General features: G+C 47.4%; 1 protein-coding gene across 5 annotated transcripts in view; it reads left to right on the top strand.

The window, feature by feature from the left end:
* Positions 1–3284: 3284 nt before the first annotated feature.
* LOC115149415 (spermatid perinuclear RNA-binding protein) overlaps positions 3285–18832 on the top strand; it is a gene marked incomplete at its 5' end in the record, with an annotated part of 123730 nt that continues 108182 nt past the window's right edge. For all 5 annotated transcript variants that reach the window (XM_029692250.1, XM_029692249.1, XM_029692247.1 and 2 more), the window contains 1 exon segment: positions 3285–3362.

The raw sequence follows: 18832 nt of genomic DNA, 5'->3' as shown, positions 1-18832 counted from the left end.
TCTCTCTCTGTCAGCCACCTGTACTATGTAAAGATCTGTCTCTTTCTGTCTCTCTCTGCCTCCTCTCTGTCAGCCTGTACTTGATATGGACTGTCTCTGTCTCTCTCTCTGTCAGCCTGTACTTGATTGGATCTGTCTCTGTCTCTCTCTGGCAGCCTGTACTTGTATATGGATCTGTCTCTGTCTCTCTCTGTCAGCCTGTACTTGGTAAGGATCTGTCTCTGTCTCTCTCTGGTCAGCCTGTACTTGGTAAAGATCTGTCTCTTGCTCTCTCTGTCCTCTCTCTGTCAGCCTGTACTTGGTAAGATCTGTCTCTGTCTCTTTCTGTCTCTCTCTGTCTCTCTCTGCCAGCCTGTACTGATATGGATCTGTCCTCTGTCTCTCTCTGTCAGCCTGTACGTGATATGGATCTGTCTCTGTCTCTCTCTGTCAGCCTGTACTTGGTAAAGATCTGTCTCTGTCTCTCTCTGTCTCTCTCTGTCAGCCTGTACTTGATATGGATCTGTCTCTGTCTCTCTCTGTCCTCTCTCTGCCAGCCTGTACTAGATATGGATCTGTCTCTGTCTCTCTCTGTCAGCCTGTACTTGGTAAAGATCTGTCTCTGTCTCTCTCTGTCTCTCTCTGTCTCTCTCTGTCAGCCTGTAACTTGGTAAAGAATCTGGTCTCTGGTCGCGTCTTTCTGCTCTTCTCTCTTGCTCTGTCCTGTCTTCTGTCAGCCTGTACTTGATATGGATCTGTCCTCTGTCCTCTCTCTGTCAGCCTGTACTTGGATATGGATCTGTACTCTGTCTCTCTCTGTCAGCCGGTACTTGGTAAAGATCTGTCTCGGTCCTCTCTCTGTCAGCCCGGTACTTGGTAAGGATCTGTCTCGGTCTCTCTCTGTCAGCCTGTACTTGGTAAGGATCCTGTCTTCTCTTGTCTCTCTCTCTCTGTCACCTGTACTTGTAAGATCTGTCTCTGTCTCTCTCTGTCTCTCTCTGTCAGCCTGTACTTGGTACGATCTGCTCTGTCTCTTCTGTCTCTCTCTCCTGTCTCTCTCTGCCAGCCCTGTACTGATGGATCGTCTCTGTCTCTCTCTGTCACGCCTGTACTTGATATGGATCTGTCCTCTTCTCTCTCTGTCTCTCTCTGTCAGCCTGTTACTTGGTAAAGATCTGTCCGCGCTGTCTCTCTCTGTCTCTCTCAGCCGTACTTGGTAAATCTGTCCTCTGTCTCTCTCTGTCTCTCTCTGTCAGCCTGTACTTGGTAAGGATCTGTCTCTGTCTCTCTCTGTCAGCCTGTACTTGTAAAGATCTGTCTCTGTCTCTCTCTGTCAGCCTGTACTTGGTAAAGATCTGTCTCTGTCTCTCTCTGTCAGCCTGTACTTGGTAAAGATCTGTCCTCTGTCTCTCTCTGTCAGCCTGTACTTGGTAAAGATCTGTCCCTCTGTCTCTCCTCTGTCAGCCTTTACTTGGTAAAGATCTGTCTCTGTCTCTCTCTGTCAGCCTGTACTTGGTAAGGATCTCTCTCTGTTCAGCCTGTAATTGGTAAGGATCTGTCTCTGCTTCATATCTCTGACAGAGTAGAGGATAATCAGCCATTCATATTCTCTGGTTAGTCGGCTTTGGAGATTTTGTTTCGTTTTTCCAATGTTGTAAATATGAGTCCTTTGATTGGTTCATGATTTAGTTTATTGGAATTGTTTCTTTGAAGCAGTGCTGGTGTCAGCTTGGTTGGTGAGGTCCAACACCAGATGACTGAGAGGGCTCGTGTAACCATGTAGTCTGAGAGTAAGTGTTAATAAATAAACGGTACATTAAACAAGAAACACAAACAACGCACCGACATGAACAGAGTCAATAAACCTGAGGAAAGAACCAAGGGGAGGGACAGATATGGGGAAGGTAATCAAGGGAGGTGATGGAGTCCAGGTGGAGGGTGATGATGGTAACAGGTGTGTGGGATAATCAGCAGTCTGGTGACCTAGAGACCGGAGAGGGAGTACACCTTGCAGTTCCTTCCTGGACTCAGCTCCTTCCTGGACTCAGCTCCTTCCTGGACTCAGCTCCTTCCTGGACTCAGCTCCTTCCTGGACTCAGCTCCTTCCTGGACTCAGCTCCTTCCTGGACTCAGCTCCTTCCTGGACTCAGCTCCTTCCTGGACTCAGCTCTTGGGTTTGAAGTGCTTTAAATTGCAGACTTGAATTTGGACTTGAATTTAGATGTAGCCAACATGTTGGTACTGGAAAGAGGCTCTCTCGCTCTGTCTCTCTCTCGCTCTGTCTCTCTATCTTTTCATCACACTGTACCATACTTTCTCTGTTCCATGGATAGAAGATGATGGTGGGTCATAAATGATATGCAGTAAATGATATGCAAATGAATTCATCCTACATTGTAAAGACGCCACTGACTGTTTTTGCCTTGTTCATCATCAAACTATTTCCAGACTCGAAGGAAGGAAGGCTGGCTGGCTGGCTGGCTGGCTGATAGGGGAGGTGGTGTAGAGGCTAGAGGGGCAGTATAATAAAGGAAGAACTAAACCCTGCTTGGCACATTGCTGGTTGTCAGGTCAGGTGTGACTGAACTCCCTGATGCTGGACTGCAGGGGACTAACATGAGAAGTTAAGGGTTTAGTTTGGACTCCCAAACGTTATGTTCTGTAACCAACTCACACTGGCCGGTGACAGTTATTACCCATTGAAAACTTTTGGACGTATGTCTCTGTGTTTGTCTCTGTCTGATTACCTGCTGGACGTGATGACGGAGCCGCTAGCTGTGTGTGTGTGTGTGTGTGTGTGTGTGTGTGTGTGTGTGTGTGTGTGTGTGTGTGTGTGTGTGTGTGTGTGTGTGTGTTGGCAGCTGTAATCAGTCAGTAGTGGAGCTCACAGACCAGAGCGATTACGGGATTCCGCTGCCTGTTCTGCTTCTCTCTGCTCTCCTCCTGCTCTGCTTCTCTCTGTTCTGCTTCTCTCTGTTCTGCTTCTCTCTGCTCTCCTCCTGCTCTACTTCTCTCTGCTCTCCTCCTGCTCTACTTCTCTCTGCTCTCCTCCTGCTCTGCTCCTCTCTGCTCTCCTGCTGTGCTGCTGTTGACTCTCCACACAGCAGAGGCAGAGTGGCCAACTGGTGTGTCACAACTCTGACGTTTTTCTCAGCTCAGACCTTGGATCGTGGGAGTTCTCGCTCTGTCAACTAAATGACATAAATGAGTCATTTTGATTATTGGATGGAATAGGCTATTATAATGTGTAGTATACAACACAATGGAAGGTGTTGATGAGTGACCTTTGACCTCTGTGTTTCCAGGTAGAGATTCCCCACACATCCTGAGACTGTCATTGTGACCCTGGGCTGCAGAGGGACACGAGGACAGTGCAGCACAAGGTAATGATCACGTGACTGGGTCACTGTGCTGCCCTGACTACTGTAACCAGGCTAGTAATGATCACGTGACGGGGTCACTGTGCTGCCCTGACTACTGTAACCAGGCTAGTAATGATCACGTGACAGGGTCACTGTGCTGCCCTGACTACTGTAACCAGGCTAGTAATGATCACGTGACGGGGTCACTGTGCTGCCCTGACTACTGTAACCAGGCTAGTAATGATCACGTGACGGGGTCACTGTGCTGCCCTGACTACTGTAACCAGGCTAGTAATGATCACGTGACGGGGTCACTGTGCTGCCCTGACTACTGTAACCAGGCTAGTAATGATCACGTGACAGGGTCACTGTGCTGCCCTGACTACTGTAACCAGGCTAGTAATGATCACGTGACAGGGTCACTGTGCTGCCCTGACTACTGTAACCCAGGCTAGTAATGATCACGTGACAGGGTCACTGTGCTGCCCTGACTACTGTACCAGGCTAGTAATGATCACGTGACGGGGTCACTGTGCTGCCCTGACTACTGTAACCAGGCTAGTAATGATCACGTGACGGGGTCACTGTGCTGCCCTGACTACTGTAACCTGGCTAGTGTACTGGATAACCCCATTGGACAGCAGCTCTGTGTCAGATGGGACCTAGTGTACAGTCCGCTGGTCTTGGACAGGATTGCTGTTACATTACCTGGAACATGGAGATGGAGTGAATGTCCTTCACATTTAATGGGAAATTGGCTTCTTGTCATTTTTATATTGTACACTGAACAAAAATATAAACTCAACATCAATAATTTCAAAGATTTTGCTAAGTTCGTTTAATATAAGGAAATCAGTCAATTGAAATAGATGAATTGGGCTCTAATCTATGGATTTCGATTGACTGGGAATATAGATATGCATCTGTTGGTCACAGAGACCTTTAATAAAGGTAGAGGGGTGGATCAGGAAACCAGTCAGTATCTGGTGTGACCACCATTTCGCTCATGCAGCACGACACATCTCCTTCACATAGAGTTGATCAGGCTGTTGATTGTGGCCTGGGGCTGTGCATTATCATGCTGAAACATGAGGTGATGGTGGTGGATGAATGGCACTCCAATGGGCCTCAGGATCTCATCATGGTATCTCTGTGCATTCAAATTGCCATCGATAAAATTAAATTGTGTTCATTGTCAATATCTTATACCTGCCCATACCATAACCCCACCGCCACCATGGGGCGCTCTGTTCACAACGTTGACATCAGCAAACCGCTCGCCCACCCAACAGGACGCGTCCATGAAGAGCACCAGTGGCCATCGAAGGTGATCATTTTCCCACTGAAGTCGTTTTGGACACCAAACTGCAGTCTGGTCAAGACCCTGGTGAGGACGACGAGCACGCAGATGAGCTTCCCTGAGACGGTTTCTGACAGCTGGTGCTGAAATTATTCAGTTGTGCAAACCCACAATTTCATCAGTTGTCCGGGTGGCAGGTCTCAGACGATCCCGCAGGTGAAGAAGCCGGATGTGGAGGTCCTGGGTTGGCGTGGTTACATTTGGTCTGTGATTGTGAGGCTGGTTGGATGTACTGCCATATTCTCTAAAATGATGTTTTAGGTGGTAGAGAAATTAACATTAATTTCTCTGGCAACAACTCTGGTGGACATTCCTGCAGTCGGCATGCCAATTGCCAGCTCCCTCAAAACTTGAGACATCTGGCATTGTGTTGTGTGTGTGACAAAAAATGCACATTTAAGAGTGGCCTTTTATTGTCCCCATCACAATGTGCACAAGGTTCACCTGTGTAATGATCATGCTGTTTAATCAGATGATTGATATGCCACACCTGTCAGGTGGATGGATTATCTTGGCAAAGGAGAAATGCTCACTAACAGGGATGTAAACAAATTTGTGCACAAAGTTTGAGAAATACGTTTTTTGTGCATATGGAACATTTCTGGGATCTTTTTATTTCAGCTCATGAAACATGGAGCCAACACTTTACATGTTGCGTTTATATTTTTGTTCAGTGCAGTTCAATAACCCAGTGAAACTAAAGTGTATATGAAACCATTATTCCAGGCGGTGTTATAGCTAGCAAGATGAGAGACCGGGAGACCGTCAGGAGGGGTGAGGGAAACTGGGGGGGCCAACCAGGAGGGAGTCCCCTCAGTGTGGTGCATAATGCTGGGGGCTGGGAACACCGAGTGGCTCACTGTGAGTCCTGCGGAAAACAAGCAGCACCCCTGCCTGGGTGTGTGTGGGTGTGTGAGCTTTCATGTTCTACCTCTGACTCAGCAGCAAGGCCACTGACCTTTCTGTCCTCACCAGTCACCCACATTCAAGTCACACACACACACACACACACACACACACACACACACACACACACACTGAGTGAATAAGACGTGTGTGTATATGTGTGGTCCTTTATTTACCATATTAGATTAGATAGCCTATTTTACTCTACAAGAAAATCAGACTGACAATTTAGCCCTAACGACATGCAGCCGTTTATATTTTGGTTATTTAGGCGCTCCTCTTATCCAGAGCGTACATTTACATTCGTACTGGTCCCCCGTGGGATTTGAACACATAACCCTGGCATTGCAAGAGCTATTCTCTACCAACTGATCCACACGGGACCGTTTAGTCACTTTCATGAGAAGTAGCCCAGAATGCATTATGTTTTAACATACCCTTCTGTAGTCTCCCAATAAGGCTGCAGTTTCTATATTAAATGATGCACCGGTCTGTGACATGTTTATGCTTCTCAGGAACAAATGAGTTTTGTTCTCCATCGTTAGTGTTTACCAAGCAGTGTGTCAGTCAGTCAGAGCACCAGCCTTTGAGTGTGTCTGCTGCAGATAACCAGGCAGTTAAGGCATTGGGCCAGTAACCGAAGGTCGCCGGTTCGAATTCCCCAAAGAATCTGTCTGTGCCCTTGAGCAAGGTGTTTAACCCTAAGTCACTCTGTATCAGAATGTCTGCTAAAATGTGTAAATGTTTATGTCTTGTACAGTAGCCAAAGAAAAGTTTGAAAACCTGAGTGTGGTAGATAATAATGTGTAACTAAGTATTACACTTTAATAACATAACAGCATGGGATCCATTTTGGATATCTCTGAGCTTTGGGCTGCATCTCAAATGGTACCCCAATCACACTATGTAGGGACATTTTGACCAGACCCCTTTAGGCCCTGGTCAAAAGACCCCATAGGGCCCTGGTCAATAGACCACATAGGGCCCTGGTCAATAGACCCCATAGGGCGCTGGTCAATAGACCCCATAGGGCCCTGGTCAATAGACCCCATAGGGCCCTGGTCAATAGACCCCATAGGGCCCTGGTCAATAGACCCCATAGGGCCCTGGTCAATAGACCCCATAGGGCGCTGGTCAATAGACCCCATAGGGCGCTGGTCAATAGACCCCATAGGGCCCTGGTCAATAGACCCCATAGGGCCCTGGTCAATAGACCCCATAGGGCGCTGGTCAATAGACCCCATAGGGCCCTGGTCAATAGACCCCTTTAGGCGCTGGTCAATAGACCCCATAGGGCCCTGGTCAATAGACCCCATAGGGCCCTGGTCAATAGACCCCATAGGGCGCTGGTCAATAGACCCCATAGGGCGCTGGTCAATAGACCCCATAGGGCGCTGGTCAATAGACCCCATAGGGCCCTGGTAAATAGACCCCTTTAGGCCCTGGTCAATAGACCCCATAGGGCGCTGGTCAATAGACCCCTTTAGGCCCTGGTCAATAGACCCCATAGGGCCGTGGTCAATAGACCCCATAGGGCCGTGGTCAATAGACCCCATAGGGCCCTGGTCAATAGACCACATAGGGCCCTGGTCAATAGACCCCATAGGGCCCTGGTCAATAGACCCCATAGGGCCCTGGTCAATAGACCCCATAGGGCCGTGGTCAATAGACCCCATAGGGCGCTGGTCAATAGACCCCATAGGGCCCTGGTCAATAGACCCCATAGGGCCCTGGTCAGTAGACCCCATAGGGCGCTGGTCAGTAGACCCCATAGGGCCCTGGTCAATAGACCCCATAGGGCCGTGGTCAATAGACCCCATAGGGCGCTGGTCAATAGACCCCATAGGGCCCTGGTCAGTAGACCCCATAGGGCCCTGGTCAATAGACCCCATAGGGCGCTGGTCAATAGACCCCATAGGGCCCTGGTCAATAGACCCCATAGGGCCCTGGTCAATAGACCCCATAGGGCCGTGGTCAATAGACCCCATAGGGCCGTGGTCAATAGACCCCATAGGGCCCTGGTCAGTAGACCCCATAGGGCGCTGGTCAATAGACCCCATAGGGCCCTGGTCAATAGACCCCATAGGGCCCTGGTCAATAGACCCCATAGGGCCCTGGTCAATAGACCCCATAGGGCCCTGGTCAAAAGTAGTGCACTATAGGAAATAAAGTGTCATATGGGATCTAACTTTGGTGTGTCGACCTGCAACTTGTTCCCAGGCTGAACCTGGATATTTACCCCTCACCCTTTCCAAAGGCTGTCTGTCTCTGAACATAAAGACAGGAAAGGCTGAACAGGTTGCCTGGCTATGCAAACTCCTTGCTTCGGACAAACGCTACGCCACGCCAACAGACGATAGTTTCTTCTCCTCAATGAGTCTGGATATGAGTACCTCCCCTATGATTTCTAGAACACATTTACATTACATTTACGTCATTTAGCAGACGCTCTTATCCAGAGCGACTTACAAATTGGTGCATTCACCTTATGATATCCAGTGGATCAACCACTTTACAATAGTACATCTATATCTTTTTGGGGGGGGGGTAGGGGGAGGTTAGAAGGATTACTTTATCCTATCGCAGGTATTCCTTAAAGAGGTGGGGTTTCAGGTGTCTACGGAAGGTGGTGATTGACTCCGCTGTCCTGGCGTCGTGAGGGAGCTTGTTCCACCATTGGGGTGCCAGAGCAGCGAACAGTTTTGACTGGGCTGAGCAGGAACTGTGCTTCCGCAGAGGTAGGGGGGCCAGCAGGCCAGAGGTGGATGAACGCAGTGCCCTTGTTTGGGTGTAGGGACTGATCAGAGCCTTAAGGTACGGAGGTGCCGTTCCCATCACAGCTCCATAGGCAAGCACCATGGTCTTGTAGCAAATGCGAGCTTCAACTGGATGCCAGTGGAGTGTGCGGAGGAGTGGGGTGACGTGAGGGAACTTGGGAAGGATGAACACCAGACGGGCTGCGGCGTTCTGGATGAGTTGTAGGGGTTTAATGGCACAGGCAGGGAGCCCAGCCAACAGCGAGTTGCAGTAATTCAGACGGGAGATGACAAGTGCCTGGATTAGGACCTGCGCCGCTTCCTGTGTGAGGCAGGGTCGTACTCTGCGAATGTTGTAGAGCATGAACCTACAGGATCGGGTCACCGCCTTGATGTTAGCGGAGAACGACAGGGTGTTGTCCAGGGTCACGCCAAGGCTCTTAGCACTCTGGGAGGAGGACACAAGGGAGTTGTCAACCGTGATGGCGAGATCACGGAATAGGCAGTCCTTCCCCGGGAGGAAGAGCAGCTCCGTCTTGCCGAGGTTCAGCTTGAGGTGGTGATCCGTCATCCACACTGATATGTCTGCCAGACATGCAGAGATGCGATTCGCCACCTGGTTATCAGAAGGGGGAAAAGAGAAGATTGTGTGTCGTCTGCGTAGGAATGATAGGAGAGACCATGTGAGGATATGACAGAGCCAAGTGACTTGGTGTATAGCGAGAATAGGAGAGGGCCTAGAACAGAGCCCTGGGGGACACCAGTGGTGAGAGCACGTGGTGCGGAGACAGATTCTCGCCACGCCACCTGGTAGGAGCGACCTGTCAGGTAGGACGCAATCCAAGAGTGAGCCGCGCCGGAGATGCCCAACTCGGAGAGGGTGGAGAGGAGGATCTGATGGTTCACAGTATCAAAGGCAGCAGATGGGTCTAGAAGGATGAGAGCAGAGGAGAGAGAGTTAGCTTTAGCAGTGCGGAGAGCCTCCGTGACACAGAGAAGAGCAGTCTCAGTTGAATGCCCAGTCTTGAAACCTGACTGATTAGGATCAAGAAGGTCGTTCTGAGAGAGATAGCAGGAGAGCTGGCCAAGGACGGCACGTTCAAGAGTTTTGGAGAGAAAAGAAAGAAGGGATACTGGTCTGTAGTTGTTGACATCGGAGGGATCGAGTGTAGGTTTTTTGAGAAGGGGTGCAACTCTCGCTCTCTTGAAGACGGAAGGGACGTAGCCAGCGGTCAAGGATGAGTTGATGAGCGAGGTGAGGTAAGGGAGAAGGTCTCCGGAAATGGTCTGGAGAAGAGAGGAGGGGATAGGGTCAAGCGGGCAGGTTGTTGGGTGGCCGGCCGTCACAAGTCGCAAGATTTCATCTGGAAAGAGAGGGGAGAAAGAGGTCAAAGCATAGGGTAGGGCAATGTGAGCAGGACCAGCGGGATCGGATGTCGTCAACCTTCTTTTCAAAATGGTTGACGAAGTCATCCGCAGAGAGGGAGGGGGGGGAGGGGGAGGAGGATTCAGGAGGGAGGAGAAGGTGGCAAAGAGCTTCCTAGGGTTAGAGGCAGATGCTTGGAACACAAAGTCACAAACACATTCTAACTGTTCTGATTGGTCCCAGAAATTGATGGGCCTTATTCTAAAATGTATTAAATCAATCTACACACAATACTCCATAATGACAAAGCAAAAACATTATTTTTTTATTCTTTGCAAGTGTATTAAAAATAAAAATGTATATTACATTTACACAAGTATTCAGACCCGTTACTCAGTACTTTGTTGAAGCACCTTTGGCAGCAATTACAGCCTTGAGTCTTCTTGGGTATGACGCTACAAGGTTGGCACACCTGTATTTGGGGAGCTTCTCCCATTCGTCTCTGTAGATCCTCTCAAGCTCTGTCAGGTTGGATGGGAGCGTTGCTGCACAGTTATTTTCAGGTCTCTCCAGAGATGTTAGATCGGGTTCAAGTCCGGGCTCTGGCTTGGCCACTCAAGTATATTCAGAGACTTGTCCTGAAGCCAATCCTACGTTGTCTTGGCTGTGTGCTTAGGGTCGTTGTCTTGTTGGAAGTTGAACCTTCAACTCAGAGGTCCTGAGTGCTCTGGAGCAGGTTTTCATCAAGGATCTTTCTGTACTTTGCTCCGTTCAACTTTGCCTCAAGCCTGACTTGTCTCTCGGTCCCTGCTGCTGAAAAACATCCCCATATCATGATGGTGACACCACCATGCTTCACCGTAGGGATGGTGCCAGGTTTTCTCCAGATGTGACGCTTGGCATTCAGGCCAAAGAGTTCAATCTTGGTTTCATCAGACCAGAGAATCTTGTTTCTCATGGTCTGAGAGTCTTTAGGTGCCTTTTGGCAAATTCCAAGTGGCTGTCATGTGCCTTTTACTGAGGAGTGCCTTCCGTCTGGCCACTCTACCATAAAGGCCTGATTGGTGGAGTGCTGCAGAGATGGTTGTCCTTCTGGAAGGTTCACCCATCTCCATAGAGGAACTCTAGAGCTCTGTCAGAGTGACCATTGGGTTCTTGGTCACCTCCCTGACCAAAGCCCTTCTCCCCTGATTGCTCAGTTTGGCCGGGCGGCCAGCTCTTGGAAGAGCCTTGGTGGTTCTAAAATTCTTCCATTTAAGAAGGATGGAGGCCACTGTGTTCTTGGGGACCTTCAATGCTGCAGAAATGTTTTGGTACCCTTCCCCAGATCTGTGCCTTCGACACAATCCTGTCTCAGAGCTCTACGGATAATTCCTTTGACCTCATGGCTTGGTTTTTGCTCTGACATGCACTGTCAACTGTTGGACCTTATATAGACAGGTGTGTGCCTTTCCAAATCATATCCAATCAATTGAATTTACCACAGGTGGACTCCAATCCAGTTTTAGAAAATTCTCAAGGATGATCAATAGAAATTGGATGCACCTGAGCTCAATTTCGAGTTTGGTAGCAAAGGGTCTGAAAAGTTATGTAAATAAGGTATTTCTGTTTATAATATTTTATAAATTTGCAAAAGTTTAAAAACACTGTTTTCGCTTTGTCAGTATGGGATATTGTGTGTAGATTGCAGAATTTTGTAAAAATTATTTAATCCCTTTTAGGATAATGCTGTAACGTAACAAAATGTGGTTAAAGTCAAGAGGTCTGAATACTTTCTGAAGGCACTGTGCATAGTGAAGGATAGAGCAGCGGAAGAATTCAGTTTGAGTTGTCAGGCAACTGAACAGGTGCTGATCATGATTTAAGGCCTTCTTCTGGCAAAAGGAAGAGCTGAAGCACAGAGAATGGTCCTGCTGGGTTCAATAGTATTTCTTCTCTTTCAAATACTTTGAAAGTTTGCTTGAGCCTGCCTCGAGACGGAGTGCCACATGGGCAGGGTTTGCGCTTTTGGGATTATTCCATTGTTTCCGTTGTGCCAGAGCCAAGCAAGCGCAATCAAGCACAGCTAAAGTATTTAAACGAAAATAAATAGAGCCTGGTATTTGAACCTAGGTCTCACTCAGGCAGGACAGAGCTGAAGCAGAGGGAGGACAGACCAGACTCTGTCTAGCTCTCTCTGTCTCTGTATAGCTCTCTGTCTCTGTATAGCTCTCTGTCTCTGTATAGCTCTCTCTGTCTCTGTATAGCTCTCTGTCTCTGTATAGCTCTCTCTGTCTCTGTATAGCTCTCTCTGTCTCTGCATAGCTCTCTCTCGCTGCAGAGCTCTCTCTGTCTCTGTATAGCTGTCTCTGTATAGCTCTCTGTCTCTGTATAGCTCTCTTTGTCTAGCTCTCTCTCTCTGTATAGCTCTCTCTGTCTCTGCATAGCTCTCTCTGTCTCTGCATAGCTCCCTGTCTCTGTCTAGCTCTCTCTGTCTCTGCATAGCTCTCTCTGTCTCTGCATAGCTCTCTCTGTCTCTGTATAACTCTCTCTGTCTCTGTATAGCTCCCTGTCTCTGTATAGCTCCCTGTCTCTGTATAGCTCTCTATCTGTATAGCTCTCTCTGTCTCTGTATAACTCTCTCTGTTTCTGCATAACTCTCTCTGTCTCTGTATAGCTCTCTCTGTCTCTGTATAGCTCTCTTTGTCTAGCTCTCTCTGTCTCTGTATAGCTCTCTTTGTCTAGCTCTCTCTGTCTCTGTATAGCTCTCTCTGTCTCTGTATAGCTCTCTCTGTCTCTGTATAGCTCTCTTTGTCTCTGCATAGCTCTCTCTGTCTCTGTATAGCTCTCTCTGTCTCTGTATAGCTCTCTTTGTCTAGCTCTCTCTGTCTCTGTATAGCTCTCTCTGTATAGCTCTCTTTGTCTCTGTATAACTCTCTCTGTCTCTGTATAGCTCTCTGTCTCTGTATAGCTCTCTTTGTCTAGCTCTCTCTGTCTCTGTATAGCTCTCTCTGTCTCTGTATAGCTCTCTTTGTCTAGCTCTCTCTGTCTCTGTATAGCTCTCTCTGTCTCTGTATAGCTCTCTCTGTCTCTGTATAGCTCTCTGTCTCTGTATAGCTCTCTTTGTCTAGCTCTCTCTGTCTCTGTCTAGCTCTCTCTGTCTCTGTATAACTCTCACTGTCTCTGTATAGGTCTCTCTGTCTCTGTATAGCTCTCTTTGTCTCTGTCTAGCTGTCTTTGTCTCTAGCTGTTTTTCTGTCTAGCTTTCTTTGTTTCTCTAGCTGTCTTGGTCTCTCTCTGTCTAGCTGTCTTTGTCTCTCTCTGTCTAGCTGTCTTTGTCTCTCTCTGTCTAGCTGTCTTTGTCTCTCTCTGTCTAGCTGTCTTTGTCTCTCTCTGTCTAGCTGTCTTTGTCTGTCTCTGTCTAGCTGTCTTTGTCTGTCTCTGTCTAGCTGTCTTTGTCTGTCTCTGTCTAGCTGTCTTTGTCTGTCTCTGTCTAGCTGTCTTTGTCTGTCTCTGTCTAGCTGTCTTTGTCTGTCTCTGTCTAGCTGCTCCTGATGTGTTGCAGATGTGGCAGCAGTGTTTGTGTGGCAGCCAAGGTTCTCATCCCAACACGGCTGTGATTTATAACCCAGGACACAGAGCAATGCTTTCAACCATCGGGACAACGTAAACAACAGTGTGGTGTGTGTAGACATGGTGACCGGGGAGTGCTGGCCTGCTTGGTTGGTTAGTCTGTGTCTGACTGTCTGACCTGAGGTTTGGCTCCCTACCACAGAGTTGGCTGGCTGGACTCTTGCTCCTTGGTCAGTTCTGTTGACCAGGCTCGCTTTCATCTGGCCACTGGGTCAGCCACAGACTGAGCTCTATTAGTTAGTTACAGACTGAGCTCTATTAGTTAGTTACAGACTGAACTCTATTAGTTAGTTACAGACTGAACTCTATTAGTTAGTTACAGACTGAACTCTATTAGTTAGTTACAGACTGAGCTCTATTAGTTAGTTACAGACTGAGCTCTATTAGTTAGTTACAGACTGAACTCTATTAGTTAGTTAGACTGAACTCTATTAGTTAGTTACAGACTGAACTCTATTAGTTAGTTACAGACTGAACTCTATTAGTTAGTTACAGACTGAGCTCTATTAGTTACAGACTGAACTCTATTAGTTAGTTACAGACTGAGCTCTATTAGTTAGTTACAGACTGAACTCTATTAGTTAGTTACAGACTGAGCTCTATTAGTTAGTTACAGACTGAGCTCTATTAGTTAGTTACAGACTGAGCTCTATTAGTTAGTTACAGACTGAGCTCTATTAGTTAGTTACAGACTGAGCTCTATTAGTTAGTTACAGACTGAGCTCTATTAGTTAGTTACAGACTGAACTCTATTAGTTAGTTACAGATATGGAGTTCTCTGATCTTTGATAAATATTACACAGTAGTGATGTCAGTTTGCTGGTTCTCTTTGGTGTCTGTTCTGTTTATTGATGACGTTGTTTTAATCACCGACAATCAACATCTGTGCTCCTTGTGCTTAAGTACAACTTGGAGTGCGCTGTTGGACATCGTGTGTGTGTGTGTGTGTGTGTGTGTGTGTGTGTGTGTGTCTAATTGATTGCTCATGGTGTTTTGTGAATGACTAAACCTTGCACCACCCTCCTTTACCAGCACATAACTTCCCAGTCTTTTGTTGTCATGATCAGTTGGGTTTCTGGCAGCTTGCTGCCGTTTTAGCGTTCAACTCTGTGTTGACTTTCCGCTCATTCCTTTGAACCGTCTGTCTGCTTCTCTCTCTCTTTCTCTCTCGCCGCAGAGTCCTTGATGAAGCAATGACTTTGGCAGTGGGTTGTTTCTGCCTCTCTTTCCGTCAGTCTCTCTTTCCGTCAGTCTCTCTTTCCGTCAGTCTCTCTTTCCGTCAGTCTCTCACTCTCCAGGTAGCAGCACCCTATTCCCTGCAAAGTGCACTATTTTTAACCAGATCCCTATGGGCCCTAGTGCACTTAAAAGTGAATAGGGCCCATAGACCCATAGGCCCTATTCACTGGGTTTATGTTGATATTCAGATATTCATGGATTGAAACATCAGAGCTCAGCTCCCTCTTACAGCTCCACAATATCCCATAATATCTAACGTGACCTGTGTGTGTGGACGTTAACATGGCATTGAAAACACAATCACTAGCCTTATCTCAGACTCGGATCGTTAAGCTTGCTTTGTCCCAGTTTTCCACCGACTCAATGTAAAATATTAATTGGTCAGTTATCTAGGTGTAAGACGATACTCCTCCAGTCTCTGTCCTCTCTTTTTTCCGTTGGATCGGATGTCCGTCCGTAGGTTTCGAGTTGCTTTGCCATATGTGTCCTGTATGTTGCTCCTTTGTGATCCCTCAGCTGTCATGGAGAAGGACTATTCATGCTTGAAGACTTTATGTCACCCAGGACCTGTCTCCTCCCAGCTGGCTTTATTACAGTAATACACCCTGTACTCCTCAGCTCCCTGGACCAGATTGTTACACCCTAGGTGGTTCACTACGTTTTCCTACAGTGTTTAGGCCTATACAATACACATCTACACATGTTTTATCACTGGCTACTCACACTTATATTACTGCCATATTGCTCTGTAAGGAGATTCTCAGACCCTGTCATCCCTGTCTTACTTTCTGTGCTCTGTTTTCCTCTGTAAGATGGTCGGTTCACCCGAGTCCAGCCCAGCCCAATACAATATTATTTAATCATCACTACAGCAGTATCTCTGCTATGCGTTGTTTTGTCTGCCCTAGTTAGTTTCCATTATTCTACCTCTCCACGTATACAGTCTGTTTTTTTCTTCATTCTGCTGGAGTATCTTATGGAAAAAAGTCCTAAACTCACTCAATATCGCCTAGTTACAGCCTGTGGCATGTCCAGCACATGTTGAATGGGGTTGCCAAGGTGTGGCACAGACCCAGTTTAGGGGGCTATAACATGTTGAATGGGGTGACCAAGGTGAGGCACAGACCCAGTTTAGGGGGCCATAACATTTTGAATGGGGTGGGCAAGGTGAGGCACAGACCCAGTTTAGGGGGCTATAACATTTTGAATGGGGTGACCAAGGTGAGGCACAGACCCAGTTTAGGGGGCTATAACATTTTGAATGGGGTGGGCAAGGTGAGGCACAGACCCAGTTTAGGGGGGCCATAACATTTTGAATGGGGTGGCCAAGGTGAGGCACAGACCCAGTTTAGGGGGCCATAACATTTTGAATGGGGTGGCCAAGGTGAGGCACAGACACAGTTTAGGGGGCCATAACATTTTGAATGGGGTGGCCAAGGTGAGGCACAGACCCAGTTTAGGGGGGCCATAACATTTTGAATGGGGTGGCCAAGGTGAGGCACAGACCCAGTTTAGGGGGCCATAACATTTTGAATGGGGTGGCCAAGGTGAGGCACAGACCCAGTTTAGGGGGCCATAACATTTTGAATGGGGTGGCCAAGGTGAGGCACAGACCCAGTTTAGGGGGGCTATAACATTTTGAATGGAGTGACCAAGGTGAGGCACAGACACAGTTTAGGGGGCCATAACATTTTGAATGGGGTGACCAAGGTGAGGCACAGACCCAGTTTAGGGGGGCTATAACATTTTGAATGGGGTGACCAAGGTGAGGCACAGACCCAGTTTAGGGGGGCTATAACATTTTGAATGGGGTGACCAAGGTGAGGCACAGACACAGTTTAGGGGGCCATAACATTTTGAATGGGGTGACCAAGGTGAGGCACAGACCCAGTTTAGGGGGCCATAACATTTTGAACTGTAAATGCACATTTATGACTCAAAGGACAGTCTTCAACTATAAAGTGCTTTTTTTATCGCTCCTATCTGTGTCGTTGAGGAACTAGAGCGAACACACTTGTAGCTGTTTGGGTTAGAATACAGCCCTGCATCCCCGCCTTTACACAATTACTGTTGTTGTTTATGCAATCCAAAAAACGGTCCATTATAAATTGCATTCTGGGTCAGGTGGGCATCATTTAAAAGATAAGCAGATGTTGGTCTGCTGCATTCAGATGCGTGGTCCGCGTCAAATCTTCTCCACAACTGGGCTGGCCAATCAGGTTTCAGACGGCATGTCCTTATATGATACCAAAGTACACAACGGTTTTGGCTTGCACGTAAAGAAAAAATGGAGAATACCTTCCTTGAATTTTATTATGTATTAATTGTGTTATGTTTTATGTACTTTTGTCTTTTTTAAGTACATGACCAAATGGATTTGTACCTGGTGGGATGATAAAGCTGATCTAATCTTATCAGTCTGTGTGACCAGGACTGCCCTGAGAGGCCAGCAGCACCTCAATACAGCCTAGTTGCACCAGATACTTTTCTTACAGAAGAATTTGAGAATATCTTCCCTCGGTCTATGACAAACAACATATCTAATACAACACTACACAAATGTTATGACGTGTGCCTTCCTTAGATATTCTATGTGACTTGACTTGCCTTGTACTGCAAGGTCGGGGCGTATGGAATGCATGTTAACAACCCTCTGCTCTCACAAAGCAGCACATCAGGTTTTTACACTGTGTGTGTGTGTGTGTGTGTGTGTGTGTGTGTGTGTGTGTGTGTGTGTGTGTGTGTGTGTGTGTGTGTGTGATGCTTCAGGCAGGGAATGGTAGGTGGTAGGAGGAGTGTGTTAAATGCTTGAAGTGTTCATGGATGACAGTTTGTTTTCTCCACAGCAGTCAGTGTAGCTGTTCTAGTGTTTACCCAGAGCAATCTATGAACACTGTTTTTAATACTTAGCTACTGCCCTTAGCTTACACTACACTAACACCTGGCTGCTGGACACATCACCTTGCTCACTCATCTCTCTTCTTCACTTCCTTTTGAATCTATTTTCTGTCCCACCATCTTGCAGTGAGGTATATGCAGTAAGGAATATGCAGTAAGGAGTATGCAGTGAGGAATATGCAGTGAGGAGTATGCAGTGAGGAGTATGCAGTGAGGTATATGCAGTGAGGAGTATGCAGTGAGGAGTATGCAGTGAGGAGTATGCAGTGAGGTATATGCAGTGAGGAGTATGCAGTGAGGAGTATGCAGTGAGGAGTATGCAGTGAGGAGTATGCAGTGAGGAGTATGCAGTGAGGAGTATGTAGAGAGACACTGAATGAGTTTAGTTGTTGTTGACAAGCGATATAGAGGTGTGGCCTGATGTCCCTCCAATATATGTGTGTCACCTCAGTGTTGTGTGTGTGTGTGTGTGTGTGTGTGTGTGTGTGTGTGTGTGTTACATCCACACACTCTCTTAGGTCAGCTCCCTGAACGGTAGCCTGGTTAAAAATTCAGGACATTGCTGAGGCTTGCCCTCTTTCTGCAAACACACACACACACACACACACACACACACACACACACACACACACACACACACACACTTAACATAACATAATATCCTCTTCAACCAGTTGGTCTCTCTGCAGTCCTGGATTGGGACAGTGGGGGGGGGGGGGCCTTCTCTTTCACAGCAGCAGGGCATATTAATCTCTCCTCGTCTCTCAGAAGCCCCCCGCATCAACTGGAAAGAATGCTTGTTCTGCTGTTTGTGTTGCTATACCTTTTGGTACAAACACACCTTTGTCTACACTCCCTCAAGGCCCTTCTCTTAGGTTCAGCCCCAGTCTGATCTTCATCTCTCAGCTGAATGACTATCTGAGTTTGAGAGAGAGTATACTGTAGCATTGTTCAGTCCATAGGATTCTGGCACAGCAACACTGTATTGGTTTGGCTGGAAGAAACTGTATTTTTCCCCTGTTTGAACAAAAAATATAAGAAGCAATGATTTTTTTCTTCCAACTCTCCCATGAGAAGAAAATGGCTCAAGAAGGAGATAATCTGGTGTTAAAGGTGTTGCTGCAGGATACTATCACTCCCCTGGGTTAGCTCAGCCCAGAAAGGTTTGGGATGCGAAGCTGCTGGAATAATCATTCTTCACATTATGTGGGAGCGGCAGCAGGGTTGGTTCTGTCACTGCGGACGGTTTTAGACTGACTGAAATAGAGCTGTACATGGAGGAGATGGATGGAGAGAGAGAGAGAGAGAGGCATGACCCTGGACTGACTGGCTGTGAAATATTAATCCTACCACT

This window comes from Salmo trutta, chromosome 15 (genome assembly GCF_901001165.1).
Source record: "Salmo trutta chromosome 15, fSalTru1.1, whole genome shotgun sequence".
In the NCBI taxonomy this organism is placed as follows: domain Eukaryota; kingdom Metazoa; phylum Chordata; class Actinopteri; order Salmoniformes; family Salmonidae; genus Salmo; species Salmo trutta.
This window is presented reverse-complemented; position numbering and strand designations above follow the sequence as displayed.